This window comes from Anomaloglossus baeobatrachus, chromosome 11 (genome assembly GCF_048569485.1).
Source record: "Anomaloglossus baeobatrachus isolate aAnoBae1 chromosome 11, aAnoBae1.hap1, whole genome shotgun sequence".
In the NCBI taxonomy this organism is placed as follows: Eukaryota; Metazoa; Chordata; class Amphibia; order Anura; family Aromobatidae; genus Anomaloglossus; species Anomaloglossus baeobatrachus.
The window spans coordinates 33,709,976-33,735,491 of NC_134363.1; the positions used below are offsets into that span (position 1 = coordinate 33,709,976).

General features: G+C 38.6%; 1 protein-coding gene across 1 annotated transcript in view; it reads right to left on the minus strand.

The window, feature by feature from the left end:
* The window catches only part of ERFL (ETS repressor factor like), a 112,701-nt gene extending 87,386 nt beyond the window's left edge, over positions 1 to 25,315 (minus strand). Inside the window, exon 1 of the mRNA XM_075327124.1 lies at positions 25,236 to 25,315. The gene's annotated coding sequence lies outside the window, so the exon portion shown is untranslated. The remainder of the gene's footprint in view (positions 1 to 25,235) is intronic.
* Between the last annotated feature and the right edge of the window lie 201 nt (positions 25,316 to 25,516).

The window sequence follows — 25,516 nt, forward strand, 5'->3', positions numbered from 1 at the left end:
CTATTCTAAGCAGAAGTAGCTTTGCCTCTTCAGCATTGGAGAAGTTCAGGGGTTGCGGAGGATGGCTGGATCCAGCGGTCTACCCAGTTTAAGAATGGGGCAATCCGGCCCAACATTAGCCTAAATGCTAGTTCTCATGGACCTCAGGTTTGTGTGAAACAATTAGCAGCAAGCGCTGGTCAGGTCTGATTTACGGATCAGACTAGTGACTGCAAATAACACTCAGCTCCTCCGGTTGCCGGCTTTGAGGACATGACTGGCCCGAGTTTTACAACAGCCATCTAAGTGCAGCCTTCACACATCAGTTTTTTTTCTCATATGTGAAAAAAGGTCATATTTTTTTCCATCTGCCAGACTTTTTGAATCCGTGCACCCGTTTTTATAATCCTTGTTGCATCCGTTCATTTTTTAGCTTTTCCTACCCATTACGGGCACCACACGGATGACAAGCGAGTACCATCTTTTCTTTCCTCTGGGCCATTGCGTTCCAGTAACCTGTTTGATCTACAATAAGGATCAAAGTAAGACGTCTCAGTTTTTTGTTTTTTTTTTTGCTGACATTGGTCAGTAAAAAAAAAAAGCTCATGGGAAAAGGCACATTGATTGGAATGGGTCTGGGACCTATCCGTAAAAATAACAGCAATTGTATGGAATAGACTGACGTGGTAAACTGGCATTACCGGTATATTGTAAGTAGATGGTCCCTTCCCTGAGGAATCATTAGAGACTAATGGACTTGACGTTACACAACTAGAGTCACCATGAAGCCTTAGTTTAAAGGTGCTGTCTGGTGAAAACAAGTTGTCACCTATCCACAGGAGTGAAGCCGCTATCCGCACCGATCCGCAGAACGGATTAGAATGGAGCCAGAGTGCACATGTTCCATTCATTCCGTATGGGGCTGCTGCTAAGCGTTGCGCAACTAAAGTCACCATGAAGCCTTAGTTTAAAGGTTCTGTCTGGTGAAAACAAGTTATTACCTATCCACAGGCGGTCCAGCCACCGGTACCCATACCGATCCACATAACAGATTAGAATGGAGCACATGTTCCATTTATTCCGTACGGAGCTGCTACTGAGCATTGGGCAACTAAAGCCACCACGAAGCTTTAGTTTAAAGATGCTGTCTAGTGAAAACAATTTGTCACCTATCCACAAGAGGACAAGCCGCCATTACCCACACCGATCCGCAGAATGGATTAGAATGGAGCCGGAGTGTGCATGCTCCACTCTGTATGGGGCTGTTGAACGTTGCGCAACTAAAGTCACCACGAAGCCTTAGTATAAAGGTGATGTCTGGTGAAAACAAAGGATCATCTTTCCACAGGAGAATAAGCCGCCAGTACCCACGCTGATCCGCAGAATGGATTATAATGGAGCGCATGTTCCATTTATTCCATATGGAGCTGCCTCTGAACGTTGCGCAACTAAAGTCACCACGAAGCCTTAGTATAAAGGTGCTGTCTGGTGAAAACAAATGATCACTTATCCACAGGAGGTCCAGTTGCCGGCACCCACGCCGATCCGCCGATCCAGAGTGCGCATGTTCCATTTATTCCATACAGGGCTGCTGCTGAGTGTTCCACAACTAAAGTCACCACAAAGCCTTAGTATAAAGGTGCTATCTGGTAATAAGAAGTTGTCACCTATCCACAGGACGACAAACCACCATTATCCGCACCAATCCGCAGAACGGATTAGCATGGAGCCGGAGTGCGCATGTTCCATTCACTCTGTACAGGGCTGCTGCTGAGCATTGCACTCTGCTTTTTCCACCAATCCTATAGAGATATCTGTAAATTTCATAACGACTCTGAAGATATTGACCGGACCCTTTGACAACCAACTCCTGAGCCTGCACCATGGAGGTCACAACACTCTGGAGATGTTGGCTGGACCCTTTGACAGCCAACTCCCAAACCTGTACCATGGAAGTCACACCACTCTGAAGATGTTGGCCGGACCTTTTACACCCAACTCCTGAACCTGCACCATGGAAGTCACAACACTCTGGAGATGTTGGCCGGACTCTTTTACAGCCAACTACCGAACCTGCACCATGGAAGTCACAACACTCTGGAGATGTTGGCTGGACCCTTTTACAGCCAACTTCCGAACTTGCACCACGGAAGTCACAATACTCTGGAGATGTTGGCCAGACTCTTTGACAGCCAACTCCCAAACCTGCACCATAGAAGTCACAACACTCTGGAGATGTTAGCCGGACTCTTTGACAGCCAACTCCCGAACCTGCACCATGGAAGTCACAACACTCTGGAGATGTTAGCCAGACTCTTTGACAGCCAGCTCCTGAGCCTGCACCATGGAAGTCACAACACTCTGGAGATGTTGGCTGGACCCTTTTACAGCCAACTACCAAACCTGCACCATGGAAATCACAACATTCTGCAGATGTTGGCCGGACCCTTTTACAGCCAACTACCAAACCTGCACCATGGAAATCACAACATTCTGCAGATGTTGGCCGGACCCTTTTACAGCCAACTACCAAACCTGCAGCATGTAAGTCACAACACTCTGGAGGTGTTGGATGGACCCTTTTACAGCCAACTCCCGAACCTGCAACATGGAAGTCACAACACTCTGGAGATGTTAGCCGGACTCTTTGACAGCCAGCTCCTGAGCCTGCACCATGGAAGTCACAACACTCTGGAGATGTTGGCTGGACCCTTTTACAGCCAACTACCAAACCTGCACCATGGAAATCACAACATTCTGCAGATGTTGGCCGGACCCTTTTACAGCCAACTACCAAACCTGCACCATGGAAATCACAACATTCTGCAGATGTTGGCCGGACCCTTTTACAGCCAACTACCAAACCTGCAGCATGTAAGTCACAACACTCTGGAGGTGTTGGATGGACCCTTTTACAGCCAACTACCGAACCTGCAACATGGAAGTCACAACACGCTGGAGATGTTGGCCGGACCCTATTACAGCCAACTACCAAACCTACACCATGGAAGTCACAACACTCTGGAGATGTTGGCTGGACCCTTTTACAGAAAACTTCCGAACTTGCACCATGGAAGTCACAACACTTTGGAGATGTTGGCCGGACGCTTTGACGGCCAACTCCTGAGCCTGCACCATGGAAGTCACAACACTCTGGAGATGTTAGCCAGACTCTTTGACAGCCAGCTCCTGAGCCTGCACCATGGAAGTCACAACACTCTGGAGATGTTGGCTGGACCCTTTTACAGCCAACTACCAAACCTGCACCATGGAAATCACAACATTCTGCAGATGTTGGCCGGACCCTTTTACAGCCAACTACCAAACCTGCACCATGGAAATCACAACATTCTGCAGATGTTGGCCGGACCCTTTTACAGCCAACTACCAAACCTGCACCATGGAAATCACAACATTCTGCAGATGTTGGCCGGACCCTTTTACAGCCAACTACCAAACCTGCAACATGTAAGTCACAACACTCTGGAGGTGTTGGATGGACCCTTTTACAGCCAACTACCGAACCTGCAACATGGAAGTCACAACACGCTGGAGATGTTGGCCGGACCCTATTACAGCCAACTACCAAACCTACACCATGGAAGTCACAACACTCTGGAGATGTTGGCTGGACCCTTTTACAGAAAACTTCCGAACTTGCACCATGGAAGTCACAACACTTTGGAGATGTTGGCCGGACGCTTTGACGGCCAACTCCTGAGCCTGCACCATGGAAGTCACAACACTCTGGAGATGTTGGCCAGACTCTTTGACAGCCAACTCCCAAACCTGCACCATAGAAGTCACAACACTCTGGAGATGTTAGCCAGACTCTTTGACAGCCAGCTCCTGAGCCTGCACCATGGAAGTCACAACACTCTGGAGATGTTGGATGGACCCTTTTACAACCAACTTCCAAACCTGCACCATGGAAGTCACAGCATTCTCGAGATGTTGGCCGAACCCTTTTACAGCCAACTTCCGAACCTGCTCCATAGAAGTCAGGGGTCCATTATTATGCCGGATTTTAAGCCGACCCCTTGAAACTCCCACCCGGAAAACTGCCCAGCTCTCAGATATGTACACTGTTGCTCCTTTTTACTGGGGAAAATTATTTTACCGAGTAATTATACTCAGGACTGAATTGCTACGAAATTTCTTTTGGATCGTTCGGCAAACGGATTTTTTTACTCGAAATCTCATCCGCATTGCTGCTTAAAAATCTGCCGTATATAATCCATCAATACCCAGCTCAAATATTGGGTTAACCTCACCAATGTTGGCAGCGCCAGTCACTGGAAACGCTGTGCTCCTCGACACGTATGCTGTGCCGTGCCCCCCGGCGCGCTGGCCTCTTGTATATTAGTCCCTCCTTCGCAGGCCTCTTCCCCTCGCTCACTCCCACCCTAGTGGTGTCGAAATCAATTAAAATTTAGATTGGAAGTGTTGCGCGGAGGTAAATATTAAAGCTGCAGCTCTGCTAATTCAGAGCATCGATCAGACGGGATGAGGGTAATACATTATTTTGACAAGATACATTCCTTCTCAGCTGCTCCTATCCACATATTGATTTTCTCTCCACTTGCTGCAGTTTAAGCTAGAGGCACCTAACCCTGTCTGTGCCCAATCACCTATCCCCCTCACCTGCCTCTCCCTCCTCGGCTCCCTCTCCCATCTTTTCCCCTCTTTCTTCGCGGCCATCGTCTCCTTGTCTCCCTCCAGTCGTACGTCCTCCATATTAATCCCCATCTTTTTATTGCCTCGTTTTCCGCACTTCGCAACCATAATTCCTGCCACCGCTACGTGATGTCTCTGTTTTCCTCTTTTTTTTTCGTAATTTTATTTTGTTGCTTATAAATCCCATATTGGTCCCGTAACGTCGCTGCCTCCTTCTCGCCCGCAGCTCATCCGTCTCTATATACGCCTGTCTGTCTGCCGGTATGGATTGCTGTCGCGCCTACGACTAGAAGCAGCTGTACGGCCCGAGCTCCCATTAATATCATTTCGGAGGCAATCCCTGATAATAGGGGTCGCTCTGTAGACCATGTTAGCCATTGAGGCTCATTAAGTCGCCGGTTGGTGAAGGGCGTCACTACCCGCCATGGTAGATTTTTCTATAAGGGATAACAAACAAGAAGAGATCATTCCGTATATTTCATACATGGTCGGTCTTGTGGATATCATGAGATATCTGGAAAGTAATCATCTAGATATTGGAAATGGATAGGTTCTTCATTATGGTGCATCTTCCAAAACCCATGATATGACCTGATATGGTCACTTTTTTAGGGGCCGTGTTGGCCATTTTAGGATCATTAGTGGTTTAATGGTAATAGGTGGTGACTGTGGGAAGGTATTGGCTGGTTGGGCATGTGAGATGATGTAGCGGTTGGGTTAGAACTAACCCATCCACTTCATCATCTCACATGCCCAACCTAACTTAGAAGCAGTAGCGATGGTCATTATAGGTTAGAAGATGGTGGTGGTTAGGGGTGGGGGTGGTTGGAGATCGGGAGTGATGGCAGGTAGTTGAATCATTGTGGAATATTGGATGATAGTGGGAAAGGCAAGATTGCGGGTGGAAATGTGGTAGTGGGGGACTGAATCGTGGTGAGCTGATGGGTGACGAAAAGGGTGGATTAGAAGGTTGTGGTGTGAAGGGGTAGTAAAATGAAGGGATGATGAAGTTATGAATGATGATAGGAGGGTGTGTGGTTGTGGTGGGAGTAGATATGGGGTGATGGTTGTGGCATATGGAGATAATAGGTGACAGATGTGGGGTGAAGGTTGGTTGTAGGTGACATTGATGATACTTGTGATGGGATGATGGACGAAGGTTGATGATGATTTTGATGTGGTTAGGTTGGGCTTATGGTTGTATTACATATGAGTATTGGTTGTGGGGAGAAGGTGGGTGCTAGAGATGGTAAGATGATGTGTGTTGGGGTGAAGGGTAGGGAAAGTTGTGGATGAATAGATGCGGGTTGTGAGGTGATGGGGTTGTAAATGTGAAATGACAAGAGGTACAGATATGAGTGATGGTAGGTTGATGTGTAGATGTTAGTTAATGAGTGACAGTTACGGAATGATGATTGGGTACAGGCGACATCATTGTTATGATGTGTGGTTGTGGTTGGTGGGATAATGGGTGGTGGTATATATATGGTTGGTTGTGGGAAGAATGTGTGGGGGGTGATGGTGAGATCATGTCTGGTTGTTGTGAGGTGATGGGTGATTCTGGTAATAGATGTAGGTTAATGGATGACAGACGCAGAGTGATAGTTGGATATAGCTGATATCACATGGTAGGATGTTGAGTAGTTGTGGTGGTTGTTGAGAGAAAGTGGGTGGTAGTGAAGATGCGATGATGTCTAGTTGTGTTGGGGTGAAGGGTGGTGGTATATATATGGGTGGTGGTTGTGGGGAGAATGTGTGGGAGTGATGGTGAGATCATGTCTGGTTGTGGTGAAGTGATGGGTGGTTGTGGTGGTAAATGTTGGTTAATAATGGATGGCAGATGTAGTATAATAGTTGGTTATAGGTGATATTGAGTAGTTGTGCTGGTGGTTGTGGAGAGAAAGTAGGTGGTAGTGATGGTGAGACAATGTCTGGTTATAGAGGGGTAGTGCTATATATATGGTTGGTGGTTGTGGTGAGAATGTGTGAGGGTGATGGTGAGATCATGTCTGGTAGTGGTGGAGTGATGGGTGGTTGTGGTGGTAATTGTTGGTTAATGAATGACCGTTGATAGTTGGTTATTCGCGATATCACATGGTAGGATAATGAGTAGTTTTGGTGGGGTGATGGATAGTGGTTGTGGAGAGAAAGTGGGTTGTAGTGATGGTGAGATGATGTCTGGATGTGGTGAGGTGATGGGTGCTGGTTGTGGAGAGAAAGTGGGTGGTAGTGATGGTGAGACAATGTCTGGTTATGGTGGTGTAGTGGTATATATATGGTTGGTGGTTGTGGTGAGAATGCATGAGGGTGATGATGAGATCATGTCTGGTAGTGGTTGAGTGATGGGTGGTTGTGGTGGTAGTAGTTGGTTAATGAATGACAGGTGATAGTTGGTTTTTCGCGATATCACATGGTTGGATAATGAGTAGTTTTGGTGGGGTGGTAGTTGTGGAGAGAAAGTGGGTGGTAGTGATGGTGAGATGATGTCTGGTTGTGGTGGGGTAATGGGTGGTGGTTGAGGAAAGGTTGTGTGGTGGTGATTATGATATGATGTCTGGTTATGGTGGCGTGACGGGTGGTGGTATATATATGGGTGGTGGTTGTGGGGAGAATGTCTGGGGGTGATTGTGAGATCATGTTTGGTTGTAGTGGAGTGATGAGTGATTGTGGTGTTAAATGTTGTTTAATGGATGACAGCAGTGGGGTGATAGGTAATACCGATAGTGGGGTGATGATTGGTGGTAGATGTGGGTGATGATTGGTGGTAGATGTGGGTGATGGTGGTGAGGTGTATATTACAGTTGGGGTCGATGGATAGAGATAGATGATTAATATCCGCTGGTGGATGGTGATGATGAGATTGTGAATGTGATGATAAGGTGATGAGGATGATAGGTGTAAATTATGGGGATGTACTGTATATGGGGATGATTCTTGTTGCTTGCTCCCCCCCACCACCACCCCACCTTTATTTCTAATAGGACTCATGTAAAGTTGAATTAGTGTATAAAAAGTTGAATAATAATAAAAAACTATATTTCACAATTTTTTTGATGGTGCTTGAACTCTGAGGTGGACGATCGCCCACAACTCTACCGTCTACTCCACAATTATCACATATATTTCCCCATACTGGGCAACTGACTGTACATGGGGTGAAGGGAGGTGGGTATGGAAGGGGGGGGGGGGGGTAACAGGTGGGGTTTGGTGCGAAATCTAAAACTGTATTGATATTTTTATTTCCTAACTGTAAATTACCCCTCATCCTCTGGAACAATGTGGGGTACCGATGCAACATAGCTGAAGTTGTGGCCATTTTATAGCATTATGATAACTCGGTGGTAAGATACTGCAGTCCTATGTAAAACAACAGATATCAGAATATTATAATAATCACTTGTGCCCAATGAAAAACTCAGCTCTACCGCATCTCTGAATTGTGAAAGTGCATTAATATGAGCCTTTCTCAATCCGGTAAGACCGCAATGCATGATATTAAAGTCTATAATTCTGAACGGGTTATTGGTCCTCGGCTCATCATCTCTTCATCAGTATCTATTTATATCTAATTAAAACCAAGGCGGTAACTACTCACTTATTGATTGGCTCCGGCTAGGCCACAGAAAAGCTGCAACTTATAACATGCCCATTTATTCATTTATTGGCTACTATAAAAAAGTACTAAAAAATGTTTTAAAAAATTAAATAATAATAAGATAATGTGAAATAAAATGCCCATTTATTGGCTACTATAAAAAATACTAAAAACAAAATATATATATATATATATATATATATATATATATATATATATATATATATAGTTTTTAGTATATTTTTATAGTAGCCAATAAATGGGCATTTTATTTGACATTATTTTATTATTTAATTTTTTAAAACAATGTTTAGTACTTTTTTATAGTACTAAGTAATTAGTAAATATATAAAAATAAAATAACATATATAATAACAATAACAATACCAATATAAATATAAATAAATAAATAATAATGGCAAAAAATGCCTATTTATTGGCTCCAATAAAAGAAAAATAAAAAAATATTAAGAAATATTAAAAAAATAATAAAATGTCAAATAACATGCCCATTTATTGGCTACTATAAAAAACCCCCTCAAAAAAATATAAAAAAAAATAAATAATAATAATAAAATAATATCAAATAAAATGCCCATTTAATGGCTGCTGTCCCCCAAAAATAAGAAAAAAATAAAAAATATTAAATAATAAAATAATGTATAGAAAATGCCCATTTACTGGCTGGTATAAAAAAATAGGAAAAGATAAAACAAAAAAATAATAAAAATATAATTAATTAATAATAATAATAATAATAATAATAATAATAATAAAAATATATGTAATAAAATGCCCATTTGTTGGCTGGTATAAAAAAATAGGAAAAGATAAAACAAAAAATAATAAAAAAAAATAGGAAAAGATAAAATAATAAAAAAAATAATTAATAATAATATATGTAATAAAATGCCCATTTATTGTCTGTTGAAAAACAAAAAATAGGAAAAGATAAAAAAAATCATAAAAATAACAATCAAATAATATATAATGAAATGTTCATTTATTGGATGCTGTATAAAATAGATAAATATATGAATTAAAAAATTAAAATAAAATAATGTCTAATGAATGGCCATTTATTGGCTGTTGTAAAAAAAAAAAAAAAGAGGAAAAGATAAAAAAAATATATTAACAATAAAATAAAATAAAACGTCCATTTATTTGATTCAGTTAAGAATAGATAACAAATATATGAATTAAAAAATAATAAAATAATGTCTAATAAAATGGCAATTTATTGGCTGTTGTAAAACAAAATAGGAAAAGATAAAAATATATTAAAAAAAACAATAAAATAATGTCTAATAAAATACCCATTTATTTGCTGTTGTAAAAAGAAAAAAATAGGAAAATATAAAAAAGTATTAAAAATAACAATAAAATATATAATAAAATGTCCATTTATTGGATGCTGTAAAAAATAGATAAAAAATATATAAATTAAAAAAAAACATAAAATAATGTCTAATAAAATGTCCATTTATTGGCTGTTGTAAAAAAAATATAGGAAAAGATAAATAAAAAATATATAAAAAAAATTAACTATAAAGTAATGTCTAATATAATGCCCATTTATTGGCTACTATAAAAAAACCTCAAAAAATATTAAAAAATAATAATAATATCAAATAAAATGCCCATTTATTGGCTGCTGCCCCCCAAAAATAAGAAAAGATAAAAATATTAAATAATAAAATAATGTCTAACAAAATGCCCATTTATTGGCTGCAGTAAAAAATTATAGGAAAATATAAAAAATATTAAAAAATTAACAAAATAATATATAATAAAATGTCCATTTATTGGATGCTGTAAAAAATGGATAAAAAAATATATAAATTAAAAAAATAACATAAAATAATGTCTAATAAAATGTCCATTTTTTTAGCTGTTGTTAAAAAAAAATAGGAAAAGATAAAAAATATATATGTTAAAAAATAACAATAAAATAATGTCTAATAAAATGCCATTTGTTGGCTGCTGTAAAAAAAATTGTGAAAAAGATAAAAAAAAATTAAAAAATAACAATAATTAATTGGCTGCTGTCAAAACAGAAAACAAAAATAGGAAAAAAATTAAATACATTAAAAAATAATGTCTTTTTTAACATTTGCTTACATAAGAAATATTTCGTTAAAAAAAAAATATTAAAAAAAAATGTATTGAAAGAGGCAATAACATTTTTTCATCAGTATAATTACTGATACGCGTAGAAATAAATTCACGTAGAAACATCCGGATAACTAAAAACAACAGAAAACAATTCTGGTGTAGCAAATAATAACATATTACGTCGATTTTTTTTTCATACATTTTAACTTCTGAAATTATCAGTTTATTCATTAATTTAAAAAAAGTTGATTTTCAAATGGAGAACTAATCCGATCATATTTGTAAATATTAAAAAGTTAAAAAAAAAATACTTAAAAGGAATAAAAAAGAGGAGACAATTAGTGAAATTGGTCCGCGAGTTGGACGCAATCATACGAGCGCAGTTATTGATAAGCGGGATGGATAATTTTTGGACACGACTTATGCAATTTTTTACAAAGCACAGAAAACTTAGTTGGCATTGGGTTTCCACTTAACTTATTATTTTTTTAATTTTCTAACAAAAATAATTTAAAAAAAATTGAATTTATTGATACATTTATATACAACCTTTGACTTTTTTTTATTTTATTGATACAATCATATGTGGCGATTCACTCGTTTTTTACCTTGGTTATTAGATGAGCTGCGATTACCGATGACTCTCAATATTTTTGGCTGATTTTAAATGAATTTCTCAAAATTGAAAATTTCACTTGAGCCTATCTTTGACCTTTTTTTTTTTCACTTGATCCTATCTTTGACCTTTTTTTTTTTTTTTTACTTGATCCAATCTTTGCCCTTTTTTTTTTCACTTGATCCAATTTTTGACTATTTTTATTTTTTATTTTATTGAAACATATTATTATATTGTTGGTAAAGGGGGCGACGGCCTTATACTTTGACCCCCTCGAATGCTAAAATAAAACGTGGTCACCAATTTTAATTCCGCGAGAAAATAGAAATAAATGTAGCAGTTTTACAAACTAGAAAAAAATACATAAAAATTTGGAGCCTGAAACAACATGTCACCTGGTAAGATTACAAGGCCCGGGAGCCAATTCCGCCGCTTATCCTCTCGGGAGATCTCGAAAAAAAAAAAACAAACAAAAAAACCCCCCAAACATGTCATTTTCCTTTCGTCAACGCTGGAAGGTATTAGGAACCTTAATAAAATGTCCCTGATTTGGCCTCTTCTACGACACGTTGGCTGCGATTCCCACAGCTGTCCACCGTCTCCGGCCCGGATCGGGAGACGGGTCAGGTGCAGACATCGGGGGAGGGGGAGGGAAATTCGGATCTTGATGATAGGACCTTGTCTCAGATGCCTTTATCATTTTAAGTCTTGTCCTGCAGCAGTTTAACGCCGGCGGAATGAAAATCAAATATGCCGAATTCTTATTCGGATCAGACCCCGGCCGACGTGAAATTGAAATGCCGATACGAATGCGGGCGAGAAACTGCCACAAAACGTTGAAATCACGATTTGTCACTTTCTTTTTTAAATAATATTTCAAATTTGAATTTTCAAAAAAAATAAATGTAACAAAAAAAAAATAAAAATAATTCAAATTTGAAATTTCAAAAAAAAAAATGTAACAAAAAAATTAAAAAAACAATAAATCAAATTTGAATTTTTTTCAAAAATGTAATTTAAAAAAATTGTTTAAATAAATAAATAAATACTGATATCTCTGCAGCCATTCACGATTAATAATGCCAATAAACCGCGGAAGATACATTATGATACTCAACAGATGATTCATTTAAATTGCGATGTTCGGAATTTTCAGTCTCGGAATGTTTAGAATCTCAACCGCCGCCGCCGGTTATTCTACAGGTCTGATAAGCGGAGATGAGTTTGTCATATGGCACAGCTATACGAGCTTCTGTGGGGGTCTCAGGTGCCATCGACCAGTAAGGGCTCGTGGAGCTGAAAAGTAACCGTCCTAAGACAAATTCAGCTCTGCTACATTGTACAAATGTTACTGGGGTCTGATGTCACCGGTCCCCGGTACAGCTCCTCGTCTGCGCTCCCTGGTTTCTTCACACCCTGATTTCCCTCATATCTCTCTGTATATTGAAGCTTCTCTTACTTTTTCCCGGCATTTTCCTAGTTCTGGTTTAAACTACGGAAGGAAGATACAATTCTATCCATACACGAGGTGCACTTTCTTGTGGATTTTTATAGCTTTGCGCTCTTTTTTTGTTATACCGTATTATGTACTTGACAGTTTTTTGCACTTATATTTTATCTATCTATCTATCTATCTATCTATCCCTCTATCTATCTATCTATCCCTCTATCTATCCCTCTATCTATCTATCTATCTATCTATCTATCTATCCCTCTATCTATCTATCTATCTATCTATCCCTCTATCTATCTATCTATCTATCTATCCCTCTATCTATCTATCTATCTATCTATCCCTCTATCTATCTATCTATCTATCTATCTATCTATCCCTCTATCTATCTATCTATCTATCTATCCCTCTATCTATCTATCTATCTATCTATCTATCCCTCTATCTATCTATCTATCTATCTATCCCTCTATCTATCTATCTATCTATCTATCTATCTATCTATCTATCTATCTATCTATCCCTCTATCTATCTATCTATCTATCCCTCTATCTATCTATCTATCTATCCCTCTATCTATCTATCTATCTATCCCTCTATCTATCTATCTATCCCTCTATCTATCTATCCCTCTATCTATCTATCTATCCCTCTATCTATCTATCCCTCTATCTATCCCTCTATCCCTCTATCTATCTATCTATCTATCTATCAATCTATCCCTCTATCTATCTATCTATCCCTCTATCTAGCTATCCCTCTATCTATCTATCCCTCTATCTATCTATCTATCTATCTATCCCTCTATCTATCTATCTATCTATCTATCCCTCTATCTATCTATCTATCTATCTATCTATCCCTCTATCTATCTATCTATCTATCTATCCCTCTATCTATCTATCTATCTATCTATCCCTCTATCTATCTATCTATCCCTCTATCTATCTATCTATCCCTCTATCTATCTATCTATCCCTCTATCTATCCCTCTATCTATCTATCTATCTATCCCTCTATCTATCTATCCCTCTATCTATCCCTCTATCCCTCTATCTATCTATCTATCCCTCTATCTATCTATCTATCCCTCTATCTAGCTATCCCTCTATCTATCTATCCCTCTATCTATCCCTCTATTTATCCCTCTATTTATCCCTCTATCTATCCCTCTATCTATCCCTCTATCTATCCCTCTATCTATCTATCTATCTATCTATCCCTCTATCTATCTATCCCACTATCTATCTATCTATCCCTCTATCTATCCCTCTATTTATCCCTCTATTTATCCCTCTATCTATCCCTCTATCTATCTATTATCTATCTATCCCTCTATCTATCCCTCTATTTATCCCTCTATTTATCCCTCTATCTATCCCTCTATCTATCCCTCTATCTATCCCTCTATCTATCTATCTATCTATCTATCCCTCTATCTATCTATCCCACTATCTATCTATCTATCCCTCTATCTATCCCTCTATTTATCCCTCTATTTATCCCTCTATCTATCCCTCTATCTATCTATCTATCTATCTATCTATCTATCTATCCCTCTATCTATCTATCTATCTATCCCTCTATCTATCTATCTATCTATCCCTCTATCTATCTATCTATCTATCCCTCTATCTATCTATCTATCCCTCTATCTATCTATCCCTCTATCTATCTATCTATCCCTCTATCTATCTATCCCTCTATCTATCCCTCTATCCCTCTATCTATCTATCTATCTATCTATCAATCTATCCCTCTATCTATCTATCTATCCCTCTATCTAGCTATCCCTCTATCTATCTATCCCTCTATCTATCTATCTATCTATCTATCCCTCTATCTATCTATCTATCTATCTATCCCTCTATCTATCTATCTATCTATCTATCTATCCCTCTATCTATCTATCTATCTATCTATCCCTCTATCTATCTATCTATCTATCTATCCCTCTATCTATCTATCTATCCCTCTATCTATCTATCTATCCCTCTATCTATCTATCTATCCCTCTATCTATCCCTCTATCTATCTATCTATCTATCCCTCTATCTATCTATCCCTCTATCTATCCCTCTATCCCTCTATCTATCTATCTATCCCTCTATCTATCTATCTATCCCTCTATCTAGCTATCCCTCTATCTATCTATCCCTCTATCTATCCCTCTATTTATCCCTCTATTTATCCCTCTATCTATCCCTCTATCTATCCCTCTATCTATCCCTCTATCTATCTATCTATCTATCTATCTATCCCTCTATCTATCTATCCCACTATCTATCTATCTATCCCTCTATCTATCCCTCTATTTATCCCTCTATTTATCCCTCTATCTATCCCTCTATCTATCTATTATCTATCTATCCCTCTATCTATCTATCTATCCCTCTATCTATCTATCTATCTATCCCTCTATCTATCTATCTATCTATCCCTCTATCTATCTATCCCTCTATCTATCCCTCTATCCCTCTATCTATCTATCTATCTATCTATCTATCTATCTATCTATCCCTCTATCTATCTATCTATCTATCTATCTATCCCTCTATCTATCTATCCCTCTATCTATCTATCTCTCTATCTATCCCTCTATTTATCCCTCTATTTATCCCTCTATCTATCCCTCTATCTATCCCTCTATCTATCTATCTATCTATCCCTCTATCTATCTATCCCTCTATCTATCTATCTATCTATCCCTCTATCTATCCCTCTATTTATCCCTCTATTTATCCCTCTATCTATCCCTCTATCTATCCCTCTATCTATCTATTATCTATCTATCTATCTATCTATCCCTCTAGCTATCCCTCTATCCATCTATCTATCTATCCCTCTATCTATCTATCTATCTATCCCTCTATCTATCTATCTATCTATCTATCCCTCTATCTATCCATCTATCTATCTATCTATCTATCTATCTATCTATCTATGCAAGGAAAAAAAAAAAAAAATGCACGGTTTCGCTGCGCTGCTCAGAAAGGTAGTGATAAGGTTATTTGGGATGTAGATTTATTAATTATTTACATGCCACTACGCGTTTCGGGGGTACAACCTCCCCCTTCCTCAGGTAGCAGTAAAATGCAGGAAAATCAAATCTTAAATACACAAACTGGATGAAGAGAAAAAAAAAAAAAAAAAGAGAATCCTTATTCCCTTAATCAGATTGAATCCCCATCGGGGTGGGATCATTCAGACAATTAGTTGATTAGGAAGGCTCTCCCCTAGAAGATACCGATCTTTTGCATTCATAAAAAAACAATGGTATATACGGGTTTACAAAAAACACCAATACATAATGAAATAAAATGTGCATTAAAAACATTGATAATAGACAATAAATGTGTATTTTGCCTCCATTTGGTGCAATGCATGTGTGATGCCATATTGGCAATATGGGGAGTGACTAAAAAACAGGAAGGTTACTGTTAGTTAAAAAAGCAATGATATAAAATCAATATAGAGACCCAACTGATTTTCCATGTGAATTTTCATAAAAAAGACTTTTGGATAAAAAATTCTTTCGGAAAGATTAAAAAGCTATATAGGTAAAAATAAATTGGAAAGGAACTTTTGATAAAAATGTTGTTCCCCATCGGAGACTAAATTAAATTATTTGACTGGAGCTGACATACCAATATACGTTAAAAATAGGGTAAATTCATATGGAGAAAATTATATGGAGAAAATTATAATTAGTTAGTATAAGAATATAAAAGGGGGAAAATGGAGGATTGGAAAAGGAAGGAAAGATGAATCCAAAAGAGGGAAAGAGAAAAAAAAAAAAAAAAAGGAGGAAAATGAAACCAAAATAGGGAAAAAAAATGAGAAAAAATGATAAAAAAATGATATCAAAAGAGAGACAATAAAATATATAAAATTAATATGAAACCAAAAGAGGGAAGAAAAAAAAAACAAAAAAAAAACCAAAAGAGGGAAAAAAGAAAAAAAAAGAGAAAAGAGGTCCATGAGAGAGAAAAAAAAAAAAAAAAAAAAAAAAAAAAAGAGGAAAATGAAAACAAATTGAAACCAAAATAGGGAAAAAAAAAGGGGGAAAAAAGAGGAAAATGAAACCAAAATAGGGAAAAAAAAAGAGGTATAATAAATAGTTCATTCCCTATGCAACAATGTGAGGATTGGGTGGTTAAATATTGAATTAATGATTTTCAAATATGAGTTTTCAAATTAAGTTTTTTTCTGTAATGGTATTCTGATCCCTCTTATTTAGACCTATTTTACTCGCTCCGTCATTATATTTAGACCTTCAGGATGTAGGGTGGCCAGTTTAAATATCCAAAAGGATTCCCGCTCCACTAGCTTCCAGTATCTGTCCATATTATCTGTCATGATTTCTTCAATGATTACTGTTTTAAAGGTGTCACTGTCCTTATTGTGTTCACACAAAAAATGTTTTGATAGACTCTTTTTTTCTTTCTTTTTTTTTCTTTTTTTTTTCCTTTTTTTTTTTTTTTCTTTTTTCCCTCTTTTGGTTTTTTTTTTGTTTTTTTTTTCTTCCCTCTTTTGGTTTCATATTAATTTTATATATTTTTTTGTCTCTCTTTTGATATCATTCTTTTATCATTTTTTCTCATTTTTTTTCCCTTTTTTTTCCCTATTTTGGTTTCATTTTCCTCCTTTTTTTTTTTTTTTTTCTCTTTCCCTCTTTTGGATTCATCTTTCCTTCCTTTTCCAATCCTCCATTTTCCCCCTTTTATATTCTTATACTAACTAATTATAATTTTCTCCATATAATTTTCTCCATATGAATTTACCCTATTTTTAACGTATATTGGTATGTCAGCTCCAGTCAAATAATTTAATTTAGTCTCCGATGGGGAACAACATTTTTATCAAAAGTTCCTTTCCAATTTATTTTTACCTATATAGCTTTTTAATCTTTCCGAAAGAATTTTTTATCCAAAAGTCTTTTTTATGAAAATTCACATGGAAAATCAGTTGGGTCTCTATATTGATTTTATATCATTGCTTTTTTAACTAACAGTAACCTTCCTGTTTTTTAGTCACTCCCCATATTGCCAATATGGCATCACACATGCATTGCACCAAATGGAGGCAAAATACACATTTATTGTCTATTATCAATGTTTTTAATGCACATTTTATTTCATTATGTATTGGTGTTTTTTGTAAACCCGTATATACCATTGTTTTTTTATGAATGCAAAAGATCGGTATCTTCTAGGGGAGAGCCTTCCTAATCAACTAATTGTCTGAATGATCCCACCCCGATGGGGATTCAATCTGATTAAGGGAATAAGGATTCTCTTTTTTTTTTTTTTTTTTCTCTTCATCCAGTTTGTGTATTTAAGATTTGATTTTCCTGCATTTTACTGCTACCTGAGGAAGGGGGAGGTTGTACCCCCGAAACGCGTAGTGGCATGTAAATAATTAATAAATCTACATCCCAAATAACCTTATCACTACCTTTCTGAGCAGCGCAGCGAAACCGTGCATTTTTTTTTTTTTTTTTTCCTTGCATCTTTATCTCCCTATGGGAGCTCACGGGGCTGCTGCAGCCAGAACCAGGATCGTACTATCCGTTTGAATCTAACACCAGGGGCTGGGGAATCACCGCATCTGTAATCACGGGACCATCCGACCCGGAGGAGGAGCTGCTATCAGACGCCGGTCCGGCGGCTGCACACTGCACGTGGAAACCCCGATCGTGTGAGCAGAGTCCTGCGCAGTCAGGAGGACTGGATCCCTGCTGACAAGGAGCGGTGAACTTGCGATCCCCCTTCAATACCACTATCAGTGTTGTACCTGACGTACAACACTATCAGGTGAGTGTGCACCTCACATTGTACATACCTCGGTACATTAAGATCCCACACAGGAGCGCCCTCTCTCTCTTTTTTTATATCTATCTATCTATCTATCTATCCCTCTATCTATCTATCTATCTATCCCTCTATCTATCTATCTATCTATCTATCCCTCTATCTATCTATCTATCTATCTATCCCTCTATCTATCTATCTATCCCTTTATCTATCTATCTATCCCTTTATCTATCTATCTATCCATCTAGCTATCTATCTATCTATCTATCCCTCTATCTATCTATCTATCTATCTATCCCTCTATCTATCTATCTATCTATCCCTCTATCTATCTATCTATCTATCTATCCCTCTATCTATCTATCTATCCCTCTATATATCTATCTATCTAGCTATCTATCCCTCTATCTATCTATCCCTCTATCTATATATCTATCTATCTATCTATCTATCCCTCTATCTATCTATCTATCTATCCCTCTATCTATCTATCTATCTATCTATCTATCTATCCCTCTATCTATCTATCCCTCTATCTATCTATCTATCCCTCTATCTATATATCTATCTATCTATCTATCTATCTATCCCTCTATCTATCTATCTATCTATCCCTCTATCTATATATCTATCTATCTATCTATCTATCTATCTATCCCTCTATCTATCTATCTATCCCTCTATCTATCTATCCCTCTATCTATATATCTATCTATCTATCTATCTATCTATCCCTCTATCTATCTATCTATCCCTCTATCTATATATCTATCTATCTATCTATCCCTCTATCTATCTTTCTATCTATCTATCTATCCCTCTATCTATCTATCTATCTATCTATCTATCCCGCTATCTATCCCTCTATCTATCTATCCCTCTATCTATCTATCCCTCTATCTATCCATCCCTCTATCTATCTTTCTATCCATACACGAGGTGCACTTTCTTGTGGATTTTTATAGCTTTGCGCTCTTTTTTTGTTATACCGTATTATGTACTTGACAGTTTTTTGCACTTATATTTTATCTATCTATCCCTCTATCTATCCATCTCTCTATCTATCCCTCTATCTATCTATCTATCCCTCTATCTATCCATCTATCCCTCTATCTATCTATACACAATTAACCCCTAACCTCCCGCCTTTATTATTCCCCCTCCCCCCGCATACACTTTTCTCCATCCCAATACCCCATGTTCCATACATCGCAGCCCTTGTAGCCCCTGTATCTCCGCACTCCGCGCAGACCCCCCCCCCCTAATCTATCAGACCCCGTTATTAATCTCATGTGAGATGAGTCCCCATGTAAATGCAGCGGGTGAATTTATCAATCAGTGAGCTATTCTCGACACTGATGAATATGATCCGCGGGATCACACGCAAATGTGTCTTCTTCATCTTATAAAAAAAACAATAAGAATTCTGATTAATCGATGCTTTAAAGGGCCGGCGTGTGGGAGACGGGAGGCAATTAAGGATGGCGGCGTGGTGAATGTACACAGCCTTATTTATGAGGGTGGAGGCAGCAGAGCTAGGTTTACTATTGCGTTTATCACAACACCTGTCAGAATTAGTGTAACGCAGTCAAACAAGTGACGTTAATGACAAACTCCTCTCAGTTTTTGTTTTTGTGGCTTAGATGTTACATTTTGCCAGTCCATGGCGTGTCTCTTAGGTGAGTCGCATGGGGTCCGCCGTAGAGTGTGAGCTCTTGGGACTCCGCAGTCCACGTGAACACTTTTCAGGCGTACACGGATCACACTCGCTTTAGATAAAGGAAGAACATGTTGAATTCAGTCACAGATGTCGCCGGCCTGTACCGCTGTTGCATCCAATTACCTTTAATGGAGGGTCAAAGTGTCAGTGGGTCCCAGCGTAAATAAAAGATGGCGGCAGAAAAGCAGAAAAGACAAATAATCTCTCCCCAACCTCTTCTCATAGTAGTATGCATAGTCCTTCATATGTGCATTACAATGCATAAACCGACGTAGCAGAGCTGTGTTTGTCATATGGTCTTCTGCACATTTAGAGTTTAGATAATGAAGTAGGGTCATCCGCAGTCCTATGTAACGCATACTATTAAAATGACAAACTCATTTGCAGTCCTATGTAACCCATATTACAAAAATGACAAACTCAGCTCTGCTACATCTTATACGGAAATCACGATTATTTCTACGTATATGAGTTATTCTGTGTTTCTACTTGGGTTAGTGAGATAATAATGTGGAACACAACCTAGCGGGAAGCCGTGAGGGCATGCTGGGAGTTGTAGTTGCACAATAGCCAGATAGACACACTGGTATGTGTGATGAGTAACTGAGTGAGTCCATGAAATATGAGTATGAGTATGAGTCCATAACTGAGTATGAGTCCATGAAGCAACAGGTTCCCCCGAATATCAGAAGTCATGGGACGAATACGATCCCCATGAAATATTAGCAAATTATGCACAAAATTCGAAGTAGATGTAGCAGAGCTGAGAGTGTTGTGTTACTTTTTGTTTTACGCAATATTAATAGGTTAAAGCCTATGTCACACATGGTGTAAATGACCAAAAATATGCATTTCACAGTCCACTCTGCGGAGATTAATGGTGGGGACTATGTATTATATAGATGTAGCAGAGCTAAATATGTCAGGATATATATATATATATATACACACACACACACACCACACACATACTAGAGGGCATTATGTGATATAGATGTAGCAGAGCTGAATGTGTCAGGACATATATACATGCTAGTTGGCATTAAGTGGTATAGATGTAGCAGAGCTGAATGTGTGAGGACGTATATACATGCTAGTGGGAATTATGTGGTATAAAGATGTAGCAGAGCTGACTGTGTCAAGACGTATATACATGCTAGTGGACATTAAGTGGTATACAGATGTAGCAGAGCTGAATGTGTCAGGACGTATTTACATACTAGAGGGGATTATGTGGTATACAGATGTAGCAGAGCTGAATATGTCAGGACGTATTTACATACTAGTGGGCATTATGTGGTATACAGATGTAGCAGAGCTGAATGTGTTAGGACATATATACATGCTAGAGGGCATTATGTGGTATAGATGTAGCAGAGCTGAATGGGTCAAGACGTATATACATGCTAGTGGGCGCTATGTGGTATAGATGTAGCAGAGCTGAATATGGCAGGACGTATATACATGCTAGTGGGCTTTAAGTGGTATACAGATGTAGTAGAGCTGAATGTGTCAGGATGTATATACATGCTAGTGCCACTATGTATTATACAGATGTAGCAGTGCTGAATGTGTTAGGATGTATATACATGCTAGAGGGCATTATATGGTATAGATGTAGCAAAGTTGAATGTGTCAGGATGTATATACATGCTAGTTGGCATTAAGTGGTATACAGATGTAGCAGAGCTGAATGTGTAATTTAACATATGAGTTCAGATAAAGCAGTAGGTTTGTGTGCAGTCCTATGTAAAGTCATCGGTGACACATTTACCATGACAAACACATTTTGCAAACTCATCTCTGCTACATCTGGACAAGCATACATACAAAAAGTATGAGTGAATAAATCAGGACACCCCCATCTGCCCTAAAAAAGTCTCCTTGACTTAAAGATTGCGCACGGTCATACCTAACACTAAGGTAAAAGGACACAACACCCCATTACCTCTTACCCAGAAGTAGCAGTGCCAAGTTTGTCATTTGGCACAACTGATCATGATCAAAAAGTAAAAAAGCAATCTCGCAGTAGGGTTATAGGTTGGACCTGATGGGCCGGTGTCTTTATTTTGATACCTCATGAACTATGCAATTATGTAAATCCAGCTCTGGTTTTTGGAGGGATCCTTCTAGGGATATGCAAGCGGTGGTCAGCGCCCCGGAAAGGTCTCCGGAAGCGGATTTTTAGGGTGTTAGTGGGGTAAGTGGAGGGTTAAGTGTAGTAGTCGCTTGGCATGCAGGCAGCGTCCGCTCGCAGCCCCACAGAGGGCAGAGAGAGGCAGTTTAGCTCTGATGGATACACACACTTGTCTCTTAATCTCCGGAGCTCCTGATCAATACGCTATTTCCCTTTGTTGCCAGAAAATTCGATCCTTGCCCTGGAATTAGGTTCCCTGGCTTAATCTAAACGGAAACCGGCCCCAGTTAGCTGCAGAGAGGGGAAGAGGCGTCTGCGAGGGGGAGAGGATAAAGAGAGATTGAGGTACGGACGCCGAAAATGGAAAACAGGCGAATGGCGAGCGGAGACATAAATCGCGGGAAAAAAATCCATAACACCGGAGAAGATAACGGGCGATTTACCCTGACTAGAAAGAAAGCGTATTTGTAAATAATTCATTACTAAACTATAAGACGCCGTTCACACTCTGCAAAAATCCGCCACAAAAACCTGACGATTCCGCTCCAAAAACTCAGCAAAAAACACAGCCTAAAGTGGAGGGAAACGCGGAATGGGAGACGGGGAAAGTTAAGGACGGAATCGGCAGAGCTGGGTTTGTCAGTTGTAGCAGAGCTGAGTTTGTCAATTGTAGCAGAGCTGAGTTTGTCAATTGTAGCAGAGCTGAGTTTGTCAGTTGTGAAGGGAAAAAAAGTCCATCCCCTCCTTTTTTTGCTTCAACTTTGTCAGTTGTAGCGGTGCTGCTCAGTTTGCCCTTGCAGCAGGGCTGAGTTTGTCAATTGTAGCAGAGCTGTGTTTGTCAGTTGTAGCAGGGCTGTGTTTGTCAGTTGTTGCAGAGCTGGGTTTGTCAGTTGTTGCAGATTGCAGAGCTGTGTTTGTCAGTTGTTGCAGAGCTGGGTTTGTCAGTTGTAGCAGAGCTGTGTTTGTCAGTTGTAGTAGTGCTGCTCAATTTGCCTTGGCAGCAGAGCTGAGTTTGTCAGTTGTAGCAGAGCTGTGTTTGTCCGTTGTAGCAGAGCTTTGTTTGTCAGTTGTAGTAGTGCTGCTCAATTTGCCTTTGCAGTAGAGCTGAGTTTGTCAGTTGTAGTGGAGGTGTTTGTCAGTTGTTGAAGAGCTGTGTTTGTCAGTTGTAGCAGAGCTGTGTTTGTCAGTTGTAGTAGTGCGGCTCAATTTGCCTTTGCAGTAGAGCTGAGTTTGTCAGTTGTAGTGGAGGTGTTTGTCAGTTGTTGAAGAGCTGTGTTTGTCAGTTGTTGAAGAGCTGTGTTTGTCAGTTGTAGTAGTGCTGCTGAGTTTGCCTTTGCAGCAGAGCTGAGTTTGTTATTTGTAGCAGTGCTGCTGAGTTTGCGTTTATGGCAGATCTGTGTTTGTCAGTTGTAGCAGAGCTGTGTTTGTCAGTTGTAGCATTGCTGCTCAGTTTGCCTTTGCAGTAGAGCTGAGTTTATCAGCTGTAGCCGGGCTGGGTTTTTCAGTTATAGCAGAGCTGTGTTTGTCAGTTGTGGCAGTGCTGCTGAATTTGCCGTTTGCCAGTTCATCAGTTTGTCAGTTGTAGCAGAGCTGAGTTTGTCATTTCGCTCCCAACGGTTGGATTTCTCATTTTAAGTAGGACTGGGTAAAAACCTTCTGTGTTATCTTTAACTTAGACAGCTGTTGTAACAAACAAAACAATTAAATAACAAACTCAGCTCTGCACAGCAGGGAATGGAAACTCCAGGGAGCAGAGAGAAGACTCCTGCCAAGAGGAGGAAGATGGGAGGAAACTTCACACTACAGCATTTCCCACTTTACTTAGTATTGGCTTTAAAAGTTACAAATGCAGCGCACGTTCCCTACATGTGTGGGTGATATTGTGTGTGTAGATGTAGCAGAGCTGAATTTGACCTTTTACATAGGACTGGTGTCTTATCTGTACTTTTACGTAGGACTGATGTCTTATCTGTGCTTTTACATAGGACTGGTGTCTTATCTGTACTTTTACATAGGACTGATGTCTTATCTGTGCTTTTACATAGGACTGGTGTCTTATATGTGCTTTTACATAGGACTGGTGTCTTACCTGTACTTTTACATAGGACTGATGTCTTATCTGTACTTTTACATGGGACTGGTTTCTTATCTGTGCTTTTATATAGGACAGATGTCTTATCTGTACTTTTACATAGGACTGGTGTCTTATCTGCACTTTTACATAGGACTGATGTCTTATCTGTGCTTTTACATAGGACTGGTGTCTTATATGTGCTTTTACATAGGACTGGTGTCTTACCTGTACTTTTACATAGGACTGATGTCTTATCTGTACTTTTACATGGGACTGGTTTCTTATCTGTGCTTTTATATAAGACAGATGTCTTATCTGTACTTTTACATAGGACTGGTGTCTTAACTGCACTTTTACATAGGACTGATGTCTTATCTGTACTTTTACATGGGACTGGTGTCTTATCTGTGCTTTTATATCGGACAGATGTCTTATCTGTACTTTTACATAGGACTGGTGTCTTAACTGCACTTTTACATAGGACTGATGTCTTATCTGTACTTTAACATAGGACTGGGGTCTTATCTGTACTTTTACATAGGACTGGTAGTTTTGATGTCTTAGCTATACTTTTATATAGGACTGGTAGTCTTGATGTCTTGTCTGCATTTTTACATAGGACTGGTAGTTTTAACATCTTGTCTGTACTTTTACATGGGACTGATAGTTTTACGTAGGACTGCTGCTCTGATAAAAAATGAAATCCCAAACAAATCCAGCTCTGCTACATCTGCAAAATAAAAAATAATCTAATTCCTTGACTTACTTGCCTCCCTTCAGCTCATAATGTTGCAAACTATTCAGTCATATAGGAGCCTGCACTACACTGGTTAGGTTACCGTTTGCTTCAAGGTCCATCTGATATTTATATAATAATATATTAATTGATAATATTAGTTAACTATTTCCTGGCTGACCAGGACAGGATTGCTCCGAAGTCACTTTCCACCTATTCTGCACATTTCCGACCTACAATATAATATATGTCCCTAAAAAAAAGCCCCTGAACCCAATACACAAGACATATCAACCAATAGTCATGGAGTACTCACGTTTTCCTTGGCATCCAATATCCTTTCCAGTAGACCTCACTTGGCTCCTTGAAGACTTGAATAAAATAATGACTTTAAAAAAAAAAAGTGTGTCCTTTAAATAACTCTCCCTCCAAAGCCAAGGAACCTTTAAGAGGTGGAAAAGAGAAGAGTTGGAAAGAGGAAGTAGAAAAAGAAGTGTAAGAAGTTGGGTGCAAAAGAAGAAAGGAGCAAGAACATAGGAGGAAGAAAACTAGAAGATGACAGAAAAGGAAGGAGAGATCCCAGATAATAATGATGAA